This window comes from Rhododendron vialii, chromosome 6a (assembly GCF_030253575.1).
Source record: "Rhododendron vialii isolate Sample 1 chromosome 6a, ASM3025357v1".
Taxonomy (NCBI): Eukaryota; Viridiplantae; Streptophyta; class Magnoliopsida; order Ericales; family Ericaceae; genus Rhododendron; species Rhododendron vialii.
The window spans coordinates 1,691,911-1,705,114 of NC_080562.1; the positions used below are offsets into that span (position 1 = coordinate 1,691,911).

General features: G+C 39.3%; 1 pseudogene; it reads right to left on the reverse strand.

Annotated features, from left to right (window-relative positions):
• Positions 1-4,617: 4,617 nt before the first annotated feature.
• LOC131330368 (uncharacterized TPR repeat-containing protein At1g05150-like) lies at positions 4,618-10,360 on the reverse strand (annotated as a pseudogene).
• Positions 10,361-13,204: the final 2,844 nt, after the last annotated feature.

Consider the following 13,204-nt stretch of genomic DNA (forward strand, 5'->3'; position numbering starts at 1 on the left):
CGTTTAGTCGAAGATCTTGGGTTTTGATTTGCTAAGCTAGGTGATACACTTTGTATGTGCCTGTTGTAGTTCTGTTTCAGAATGTGTCTAGTGCAAGGGTTCTTTGTCTGGGGTGGCCATGTTTTGTAGTATTACTAGGGTATGCCCCTTCGAGATTGTATGCTTTTGTTTGGGCATAATGAATTGATTACTTATTACAAAAAAGATAGTACACTTTGTATCAATGATATTTACTACTCCAGTTACTCTAAATAATTGCATTTTGCTTCTGCCAAGAGTACATGGAGACAAGTCCAAGTATCGTTACACGGAGACAAGAGTATATGTCTTATAGGTTATATAACCAATTTCTATTACAATTTAAAAACGGGATTCAGTTTTGGATTTTAAAACTAGGAAATCAAAAGAGTTGGGGTACATATAAAATAGTCGGAAAAAGGTCGTGGGTTTTGAATCCATTTTTCTCTTTCCTATCTTGGTTTTACTTGGTTAAAGAATATTCATTCAAATCAATCCGAGTACAATTAGGACTCGCAATTCCTAGCCATATTGCCACATGATAATTGCGGATCACCGATTGGCATAGCTTATTTTTGCGTAGCCGGATCGGGAGAGAAAACTACGTGTTCGTGTGATTGAAAACCATCCTTCCTTGATCAGTTCCTCCTCTTTTTTCTGCTTCGCTTAACCTTGACGTATCCTAAACTAGTTCCAAGGCAAGTTATTATTGTTAGGATGACCCCAAAAGCTTATATAGAGCCCTTTCTCTGCGATGCCGAGAGTTTTTGGTCGGGGAGGAAACAGAGCAATGGGTAAACATATATATAGATACTACTTTGGGCCTAACTTTACCCAGTAGCTCAACTACAAAATAACTTAAACTTGACCCGATTACACACTTAAATGGCCCACTTGCAAACATAATCATTTTATCCCAAACCCAAAATACAAACAAGACTTTAATTTTAGGGAAAATGAAGGCTGAAAACGTGTTTTGGCGGGTATTAATTATCAAAACACGTCACTAGACGTCATTTTCCCTTAATTTTAACACTATGAAGTTAGCCTTTCAAAACACTAATGTAAACAAAAATAGAAAGTTTGCTCTTACCGCACATTTATACCGCATGGGTGTGGAGTCCATTCCGGATCCCACAAAAATACAGAAAAATACCCATAAATTCTAAAATAATCTTTTATGGAGTCCTGTAAAAAATCACCCTACAGATTCAAAAAAAATATTTACCGATATCCGTTAGAGCTGATTTTTTACATGGCCCTATAGAAGATTATTTTAAAATTTATGAGTATTTTTCCTGTAATTTTTTAGGACCCAGAGTGGACCCCACACGCGTGCGGTATAAATGTGCCGTAAGAGCCTTGTCCAGTAGGATGGCCATCTCGTCTAGTTGGATGGATCGGCACATGGTTTGGGAAATAAAACCGAGGCTTAAATCTTGGCTTGTCCGGTTGGATGGGCACCTCGTCTCGTTGGATGGTAGATCTTTTCCGGACACATGGCTTGAATTAAAAATCGGAGGCTGAATTTCCGACTTTGTTTTGACATTTTTGAGGTGCAACCGGATGGATTTGAGTCTTCTGCAGCCGTTGGCCTTCCGTTTTGCCTCATACCTCACTCACCTCACCTAGCTAGATCCACGAGTGCTAACCTTCGTTGTTTGGCTTGAAAATCATCACAACCGGCTTTTGGCACCTAAAACGCAAATGAAGCATATCCATATCCAGTGTAGCATAATTGCGGACTTAACGAATGTAAATTGGGGAGCTTAACATGCCAAATAGCATTTTCATTGGCTAGCAAATGGATTTCTTCTTCCATACCTTCAAATTGGTGCGAAGAAAGTCAAATTTTTGAGTACAAAAGTGTTTCATAATTTCAAGTACGGAAGTGTTCCATTTAATGTGAACTATAGCACGACTTTTGAAACAGATATAAAGGGCAAACTTCACATATTGTCATATACCCCATATGGTTAGCTCGATATGCGGATATATCTCATCACCTTCGTTAATTAGCACATTATACTTTGAGCTTTCACAAAGCACATAGTGTTGCGTTCTAATAAATGATCGTAAAGGTGTAAAATAAATAATACACATACCGGTATACACAGCGGAAATAGGATCGAACTATCCTCTAGTCATTGTTGTTCAAGTTTGAACACCAAACACACACGCACTAGATTTAAGTGTCTTCCAACCTATGCATGACTTGAGATTGCCTAGATTTGATGGAGATCATAGGCTTATAAAATGCTAGATTAGGGACCATTAATCTTCCTTAAGAAATCTTATAGTTTCCCTCCATCATGGAAACTTAAACTTACAAATAATAGGGATAGTGGAAAGCCAAGAGCTTTGAAACCACAACTACTAACATAATGAAAGTGGGCAATCCCTTAATCACCCATGTGACTAAGTGGGCCTTAAAAATATTTCTTACAAAAGGGTCCTGTATTAGAACATCGAGCAATCCACAGGAGTTCTTAGTGAAGTTCATCCCCCCCTGTTATCCACATCTTTGCTAATATGGGACGGAGAGAGTATTCGGTACTATGTGGTTTTCCAGATAGCATTGGCAGTTTGAAATTGTTTGGAAATAAAAGAGAGTTTCAATTTGTGGAGAACTCATGCGGTTCTATATCATTACAAAGACAGTACATTCTAGGTTGTTCTTCTAAAAAAGCCAATGGCTTTCCCGCAAAAAATGAGCCAAATAAAGTCACATAAAGACGAAAATAAGTCAATAAGTCAATTTTTTCGTCTTTATTAAAAAAAATTGGATTTCGATCAAAAAAATTTAGTTTTTAGATTTCTCTTGTCATGAGGATGCAATAATCCCAAAAAAATGATGATAAGCCAAGTGATAAAAAAAAAATTGAATAAGAACAAAAAATAAGCCACTTTGGCCTTTTTGTCCAAACAACAATGACTTTTGTGCTCGACTCTGCTCTATTAGAACATGATGATTCACTAATGCCGCCAACTTGTTCGGTTGTGGGTTTGGAAAATGTTTGGGTAATCAATGAGGAGAGAAAATAGAGTAATAATTGAGGATAGAGATAATGAGTGGAAAGAGATAGAAAGAGAAATGAGATTAATGATTGGATATAGAGATAATAAGTGGAGAGAGAAATGAAAATAATGTTGAAATATTGGTAATTAGTGGATTTGGGTTTGGAAAATTTTTTCCGCCATTGTTGACTTCCAAGCTTCTCTATTTACTTCTCTAAACGATGGGAATCAAGTTTACACCTCATTCCACTTAACTTTTTCCATAACTTTTAATTTGACCTTATTCAAAAAAAATTCGCATTTGTAGCCAAGATTTTGACCGGATACGAAATCACAGGTGCCCAATCTAGTGGTACTTTTATGGGGTTTCTATCTATCACTGTAAGATCCCTATTCAAGATCACTGCAGTTCCTTTTCGAGCATTAATTTTGTGTCAATTTTTTTGACTTTTTGATCTGTCTCGACTAGACGAATTGGGAAAAAAATTACTTTTACCCAAATATTTTGGAAAATAACCACTTTCAAATAAAAAAAGTAAAAAAAAAAATCAAATTTTTAATTAAAAGTGGTTATTTCCCAAAATATTTGTAACGGTTCAAATCTAGGATGAAGGGGCCTTCCTGCTGCCACCACGACACCTTCTTCGCTGCTACAAATAAATCATTTCATGGCAAATTTAATTGTGATTTTTGACACCAACAAATTTGGTTTTGGCATAATCACTACCCATATGCATTTATGAATATGAAAATGCCACCTGAAAATTAAATATTCTTGAGTGTCCTCTTTTGAAAGTTATACTAGTAAATAAACCAAATGACCATTAAAAAATTCCCCCACTCGTGCACTTCTTGGCCGGTCATTTCTTGAGTGTCCTCTTTTAAAAGTTAGTTCTTGGTAATAATTGCCGAAACCCCAAGACTAATTTAACCAAGCATGAGGGGCTTAGACCAGAGATTCGAGAGAAATCAAAAACTCTCAACATGTGCAGCTCGATAGTATATAGAGATAGACGAACAGTTGAGAAATTGACTTGAGCAGAGACTGGACCCTTTTAGTCCACCTAAAACCTGGCTGACAAAATGTTGGATATTCCAGAGGTATCCAACCTAAGGGCTAAAAGTAAATTGCCAAATGCCAATAGATGAAGTAGCCTCTAACCTTATGAACCAAGCTTGCCTTAATGCCATCATCCTCGGTAAAGGTTTTAACACAAGACTGGGCCTTCATTTGGATGAGTTAGGCCTAAAACTTCAAAAAAAGAAAACGTAGTCTTCTTCATCAAAGAAGTAGCTTTCAAAAGACACGAGATCTATGGATTCCACACATATTCTTCTCCAATCAAATCACCGAGGAATCCAATGGACTCATGTGCTTCCACCAGCAACACAATAGACATTTCAAGCTTCACAATATGTAAATACCTTCCCAAACGTACAATTGATCAACTACATATGCACATAATCCCTACCGAACAAATGACCGAGGAGAATCCAATAAGCTCCTGAACTTCCATTAGCACACACCAGAAATTTAAGCTCCACAATATATCCCCAGGCATGAACATAACTCAAAGGATGTGAACAAAAGCCACCACACAACTCTTTTTACTCTTTGGAATAACAAGAATAATGACAGCTGACAAGAGATCTCTACACTTGCAGTTGGAAACAATGACATTAGAACGACCACTTCGATTTTATTATACAAGGGCACAAAAGCCCTCTGAACACATTTATGAGCTATATATTGCACACTGGACAACTAAATCGGCGTAGGGTAATATTACAGGAACAGAAAAAATTAAATGAAACATACCTAGCTAGGGGAGGAGCTCTTCGAATGCAAACAGAACCACATGCAGTTATCCTTCATTGCTTCTGACTCACTTGCATACTCTTTGAACTTGTACTCTTCTAGCTTGAAGGTAGGAGGGACCTTTCCTTCACTATAGCATTGAATGCACAAACTGAAATGAGATTTCATCTCCTTGAACACCCAATGACAGGGTAACGGCAAACTGAGCAAACATGATAACCGTGGCGATTCCTATCCACCGATTCAAGCTTTACTAAACCAGACATGACACCGAAATCCTAATCAGGATCGTCAAACATAGCAGGGAATTCTGTAAAGGACACCATAGCTTAATCTGTTTCCCCATGGATTTCCAGTATCTCACTCATACCATGTGAGGGAATGTAGATGGCCCTTAACAATTTGATGTAACAGGTAGCCATAACAAAGCATCAAATGCAACCCGTTTCCTTCTTTCAGTAGTGCCACCACAAATTGGGGCAAGAACCGCGAAAAACATGCCCAAATCCACTCTACCTGACTCTGATTCATCCAATACAGAAAAGATTTTCTGGTTTATAGCTTTAACAGTTCCAACAAAAGTTTCTGGCTTCAAGAAATTGAGCAACCGGCAGAGAATTACCTCCAATGAAGCCTTGTGAATAGATTTCTCAGGAACACCCATACCAGAATAGGACACAGGTGCATTGTTTTCAGTCATCTCCTTCTTCAAAAGTTCAACATCGCACCGACTCAACCTAGTTATCCTCTGAAATGCCCTAACATCAAGAGCAATTGCCAACTCCTGCCTTAATGTCGTCCTCTCAGTAACCGTCTTAAATTTTGATGGTTCTACAATGATAACACCTCCTCCCCATTAGCCCCTCCATTCCCTTTCAACCTCTTTTTCTGTAACTGTTTTAAGTGCGATATAGCATCGTGCAACTCAACCCTATTTGTCATTTTCAACGCTTCCTTCAAAGCCTTCTTAGCTTCCTCATTTTCCCCAGCACCCAAAAGCGACACAGCCTTATTGAGCTGTGCACATCAATGGTTCGGCCAAACAGCCAAAACTCTAGTATACATCTCCGAAGCTCTCTGCTACCTACCCATATCCATATAAAGCCCACCCAAATTATACAAAGCATCCACATGACCAGGTTTCAAATCAATAGCCTTTTGAAACTCCTTAATTGCATTCTCATCATCACCCATCGTGCAAAGCCAAAGCCAAGTCGCAATGGGCATCGGCATAATTGTTTTTCAGGTAAATAGCCTCTTCCAAGGCTTTCACAGCTGCTTTATACTCGCCTACTCCGAACAAAGCACTACCCAACAGTTTGAAAGCCCTAAAATGAGTTGGACAAAGAATAGCAGCCTCTCTCTCATGCTCACAAGAACTGATACCATACCTTCATCTTGAAGTGAGATTCCCAATTTGACATGTATCTGGGGAAGCAAATAAGACCATTGGTTTCCCCCGGCTTCGGCCGCTTCCAAAGCCAAAACAAACTCCTCTTTAGCCTCACCATGCCTCCCAATAACATACAAACAATTCCCAGACCTAAAATGTGGCCTCACATCGGCTGGTTGAAGCTCACAAGCTCTTTTAAAACTTACCAAAGCTTCCTTATACAACTGATGCTCATACAAAACCCTACCAATTGCCATTTGCCCATCAAATGCCTCTTCTCTTGATCTTGCCCCATCTGCCCTTGTTCTCAAAACACCCCATTCTTTCACAAAAGCAGCATAATCATGCCCTGATTCTTCCCAAACTACCCTTTTCTCAGAAATCTCAGAACTTGACTGTAACGCCCCGATTTTTCAAAGAATTTCGGAGGCATTAACCCTAAAATACACTGAATTTTATAAACTACTAGGCCCTTATTTGTCGTTATACAAAATTTACATTTAAAAAATAATGCAAAAAAAATCTAACATTATATTTAAACATCTTCAGAGCGACTCTAGTGTTGATACAGATCTCAAGCATCCTCGGTCTCCGCCTTTGATATTCCTCCTGTGTCAAACAGCTCCACCATTGAACCCTGCACTCTCTGGCAAATTGATCGCCGAAGCAAACGATTTACCAGGATACAAATGTATCCGTGAGTGATAATTCACCCAGTAGAATAATCCCAATCCTACCAACCCTTTACTCTACAATTAGCATTCAATAATAATAATAATATCACAATTGATAATACACGAGAGGTACAGAATTATAGCACATCGTCTTTTTCTTTACTATCCATCATCTTACATGAAATCTAAGGATCATCTCCACGAAATCCTTTCCTCCCACATCCACTAACTACAACCGTCTCATGGGTCCACCCTTCCTCTTGCTTGTCCTGCACCAGGGTCCTAGGTGAGCGCACCTAAGTTATGTACCTAGCATGTTCTCACTTAAGACCATAACAGGAGGATCGAGTCATCCCATGACGCATCGTACATTAGGGTCGGACATCCACTACCCCACGCTAACTATAACCGTCTCATGGGACCCATTCTCTTTCCCAAGAGAAACTTTCCATGACGTATCATACATTAACGTCACAACATTTCTCAACACTGGGCCCCATTGGTTACCCATTTCAACATAAGGCCCCATTGGTTACCCTTGCCATCACCATGGCTCAAATCACAATTCACGCACTCACACTTCCAACACTTTACCAATTTTCCTTTACTTAACATCGTCTACGTGAGTCACTACTCGTAACCACCCAGTGAACCTAAGTCCGACTAGCATGTACAATCATATATTGCCAATGACAACTGAATCCAATATGATACATTTCAATGAGAAACAAGCATGACAATTGATATTGTGCGAGTAAGTAAACACATAAGAGGTTTGGATTGGGCCAGTGCCTTTCGAATATTTAAAGTTTGTTGAACATGTATATAATTTATTAACTTTGAGGATTTCAATTAGTATTTTTGAAATCCGTAGAATATTTATAATCTGGTGAATTTAAGAATCCTAGTGTTACTGGGTTGAAGTCTATATTTGTTCTATCTATCTATCTATTTATTGTTTCATTTTTTTTTCATTTACCAATATGCCATTTGGTTCTAAACTGATCAACTTTTCTTACTAACATTAAGGTAAGTTACTGTACAGTAATACATTTTACTATTAATCACAGTTAATAACTAAGGCAAGTTGGTCATAACACGCATTTATCATCCTAACATTAAATGTAACAACAATTGGTAAAATAAGCTATCACATAGTTTTGGGTCAACTTTAGAACTAATGAAAACATAGGGGATATCTGTAATTTTAGAACATCTTCTTTTAAAAACAAAACGTGCATGAACAGTGAACTGCAAAGAAAACAAAAACAGAGCAGTGACTTGTTTCCTCGGCTCCGATCCGAGATTTCAATTCATTCTATTACAATTCATTTAAATTAACACTTAGGGATAAATAATTAGGAGTGCTTAAATGATCTCAATAATTGACAACCCACTCGTGGGTTACTGTTCATTGCAGCGAAAAGCAGAGGAAAAATGGCCGGTCTCGACCACGCGACGTCAAGATCGATTTCTTTCATTCCGGATCGAAAAATCAATACGTAATCACCAAATATACTTAGGATAGAGTAGAGAAGGATTATAATACCTTGGTTCAGGCTGAAAAAACGGGTAACGGTTTCGAGAAAATTGGACAAGCCGAGGGAGCAACGGCACGCTGGCGCTGACTTCGGGTTGTTGATGATTCGTTCAGAAGCACTCGGGGTCGTTCTAGAAGGTGGGCAGTCGAAATGGGTGCTCGGATAAGTGTAGGATCGAAACCCACTTCGCATTCTCTCTCTAGACCACCATGGGAGAAACTCAAGCTTTCTCCCTTTCTTCTCTGAATTCCCAGTGAGTGTGGTGGTGTGCTTTGTAATATGATTTTTGGAGAGCAAGAGAGGGTATTATGAGAGAGTGGAGGGAGAGGAGGGAAGGTGGGCAAGTGTTAGAGTAAATGGGGGAGGTAGGAGATGATGATGGCTGCTGAAATTAAGGAGTAGGAGGAAGAGGTGGTTCGGCCAAGGAGAGAGAGAGAGAGAGAGAGAGAGAGAGAGAAAGAATTGGCTGGGAAAGGGAGAGAGGATAAACCAAAACCCTTATTTCTAGGAAAAAATACATATACATATATATTCGTAGGCATGTCAATTAAATTATCGGGACAAGACAATTATTAAACTAATTAGATTAACTAAATTAATACAATTCGGAATAATAATATAAATTTTGTTTGAAAAATTTAGGGCCAAAATTAGGGTCGTTACATTGACCCTAAGGCTGGGTTCCAGAAACAAAAAAAAACTTATATTTTGTTGAATAAGAAGGGTTGTTCCGGAAAATAAGGAGGAGGGTAATTATTTTGGTAGAATTTATATAGGTACCAATGGGCGGCGGGAGGGAAATCGTACCGGCGGCCGCGCCGGGCCATCTCCGGCCACCGGACGGCCAATCCGAGCCATCCAAAAATTCTATAAAAAAAAACCAAGGGGCCTTGCGCAAGAATCAACGGCATCCGAGGTGTGTAGGGTGCTTGATCCGAGCACCCATTTTCCGTGTATATATGAATCATCATATATACACGGAAAATGGGTGCTCGGATCAAGCACCCTACACACCTCGGATGCCATTGATTCCCGCATAGGGCCCCCTTGGTTTTTTTTTTTAAAATTTTTGGACGGCTCAGATCGGCCGTCCGGTGGTCGGAGACGGCCCGACGCTGCCGCCGGTACGATTTCTCTCCGCCGGCGCCCATTATCATAGCAACAGTCTTTTTTTTTGTTTGAGGCAACTTCAAGCTCAAAAATCATTTGTTTACCCAAATAATTTTCCTACTACTATGGATCTTGTTTGATAGATCTCATTGAGATCTTTAATACGGTGCAAAAAAAATTGAATTTTTTTTTATTTACATTATTTTTTAGTTTGAAAATGTGAAATGAACTTTTTAAGAAGGATTTTGTGAAATGCTCCTTCTTATTTTTGAATTAGAAGTGACAAAATAAGTACAGGATCCGAATAAAACATCATTATTACTATTTTCCCCACCCTTCATTTTCCCATCCTTCACTTGCTTTGCTTTCAACCGTTTGATCAAAATCTCCAAATCGTCCACCACCTTCCATGTGTCATCGAACACGAGCCCGTGGTTCAGCGACACCGCCCACGCCGCCGTCCGCTGCTTCTTCGCCGGCTCCGCCGCCGCCCGCTCGTCAACTATCAAGGACGAAGACCCACGTCATCACGTCCACTATCAGGCTTCAATTCAAGCCCTGCGGCATCAAAATCGCAATCGCCGTCGTCGTAGGTACGGAGGAGACCGTCGTAGGTCAGTCCCTTCTCGCCGTCTATGAATTCGCCGCAGGTCTTGAAAACCTCATCCAGAATCGGGTTGATTTGCAGGCGGCCATTTCTTCACGGTTGAGGCCGCCGTCTCTGTTGGAATCGAATTGTTGGAAGATTCGCTTTACTTTTTTCTGATCTGCTGCCTCTTGTCGTCATTTTTCCCCCATTGATTTTAGGTGGAGTATAACTGTATAACAGAAGGAATATTTTGGATGCAAACACTGAGACACATTAATTTCTTTCCTTGGGCTGGACTTGAAATTGGTAATACAATTCATGAGCAATTGTTTTTTTCGTTGCTAGACTTGTTAAATTACTTGCATCGTCTAAGGTTTTTTTGGTAAAGAGAGACGCTAGAGCAATGCAGAAGAAAATTAGACAATAATGATATTAGGTTTAAATATACAGCCTAAGTAGAAGCAACATTAACAGAAGGTACTGCAACACTTTAGGATACACAAAAGTAAGGTGCATGTAGCAATTCAGTGCCGAAACGGCTGTTAGTAGTCGTTCTTTTTCTTCATGATGAAAGCAACAGCTAGTGGCAGATTGTCATCTTCCATAGAAGCGCTTGAACTTTCATCCTGAAACGGCTGCTTGAGTGATTTGTGGTGGTGATTCAAGCTGAACTGTTGATGCACGAGGAGTCTGACCGTCTTCATCTGTTCTGGTATTATCAACGGGGTCACATTCATGGATATTAAACACACATTGTTGCTGTTGATGAGTGCCATAGTTGTGTGCACGAACCCGAACAACATATTCCCTAGGTTTGGCGAATCTTTCTATCGCCTGAATGGATAAAGTACCCTGTATTTCCTCATGTAGTTGTACAAGTTCGAATGTAATTTGTGTATTTGCTATGTGGGAGTAGCTTTAGAAATGGCGGTTACCTCATGTTTGTTCTCCTTCAGGTATTGAGCTGTTACGCAGAACATGTTCTCTGCAGCTGTGGCAACAATAGTTCCAGTCTCATTTGCGAGATGCACGTTGAATCTAGAGCTGTTTATGGAATAAGTTGCTCTCACAGGATGCTTAAAGCCCTGAATTTAGAAACAAACGCAACTTTCCATTTCTTATTATCACAACTATATGCAGCAATTTCATAGAACTGTAAGCACTAATGCTATGACCTCACTCCAGTTATAGACAAGCTAATCTCGCATTATATTTCTGGCAGATTGGCTTTCAGAAGCAATTAAACCATGCAGTTTGTATTGTCGAGAAACCAAGGATTGGCATCCAGAAAAATGGAAGTTCTCTAAAAGTATCTGCAGTTTTTCCATGCAGTTTCGCATTCAGTTGATGTGGATTACTGCAATGCAAACCATGCCCCAACAGCAACACCACAATCAGCTCAACAACGAAAACCTTGGTGACAAACAAAGAAACCATATTGCTAAAACCTCAAGTATCATCATACCGGGATGTGGATTTTTGGTGCCCCACCATTATAATTCGAAAATATGTTTGGTGCACTACTTTCATTTCCAAATAATGTAAACAGCTTTCAATGTTTTGAAAATTTGAGAAAGCATCAAAAGCTTACTTTCACTTCTTCCAAAATTGAAAATCCGGCTACCAAAACCTTCCCAACCTTCCACTTCAACTTAACCCAGCTGAGGCCTGGGTTCGAGTCCTCGGAGTGCCACCCCTCTCTCCCTCTCTCTCTCTCTCTCTCTCTCTCTCTCTCTCTCTCTCTCTCTCTCTACTTTGTTTCACAGACTTGCTGGATTCAGAATCCAAATCCTTTGATTCATATGTGATACAATATTCTTTAACTACTAATCGATTTGAATCCTTAGAATTTGAGGGGAAATTGGTATTTTTGTCGTTGTTCCGTTTGGGTATATATCATCTGGGTATTGAATTTTGGAGGTTTTTTTTTGGTTTTGGGGTTGATTTATTGGAGGGGCGTAGAGATGAAAGTGGAGGTATGCATGGGAGATGGGGTTTGGAGTGAAGAAGTCAAGGCTACGCGGGCGGCTGTTTTGGGCGCTGGAGGTTTTGATTTAGCTCTGTCTCGGCTGAACGCTCTTTGATTTCAATGGGGAGTGACGAAAAAATCATGTTTACGTTCTTTTTTTTTTTTAAACAAGTTAACACAAACATGTTTTCCACTTTCACTTTTTTTAGAAAAGTAGAAACTGATTCCAATAAATAGTAAACAAAAAACAAAAAAGTGGTAGTGTTACCAAACATAGCCTAAGTGTCAAGAATTAGAGTTCAATGATGTGGTAAAAGCCCAAATGATAGCTAGGTAAATTTATAAGGGACTGCACCTTCACCTTCATTCATGAGTCCATGCTCATGAATTTCATCAACAAATACATGCGCTAGTACCATTCAGGTTCCGGTAGCTCAACAGACGTCGAAGCAAAATACTACCTGTACAACAAGGCAGATGAGTATTTTCTTCCTTTGATTCCCTCCAATTGAACTTAATATCCAACCTATGAAAAAATCTCTTCGAATAGCAAGTAAAAATAAAGATAGCTTTCAAATAGCAAAGCTGGTTACTCAGCATTCAATAATATTGGAAGATCATCTGCGTTATACCTTGTCGCGAAACACACAATCAAATCAAAATCGGAGGAGAATGAGTGATCGTGGGGAATGAGGACCGATTATTTCTCAACCTTCGAAACAAGAGAACGAATATTGACTTGTATTGGCTTTTGGTTCTTGAGAGAAACTGTCAAAGAGCAGGTACAAAAAAAGAAAAAATGGCTTTTGCTTCTTGAGAAGGAAAGTGTACAGAGGTTTCCTACTTCCCACCCGCTCCATGTCCATGGCCATAAAGGTAGCTTATAAGAAGAGGCAAGGATATGACTTTTGACCAGAAAGTGTATGCGTTCACACTTTCTGAACTGAGGAGAGCTTTGGTGAAATTTTTGTATGACAAATTTGGATTTTTGTTTTAACAGGAGAAAGTTTAAAACTTTTTAGTTGTCTCTTTGTATTTTGAAGTATGACTACAGCAGAATTCATGGTTTAAGA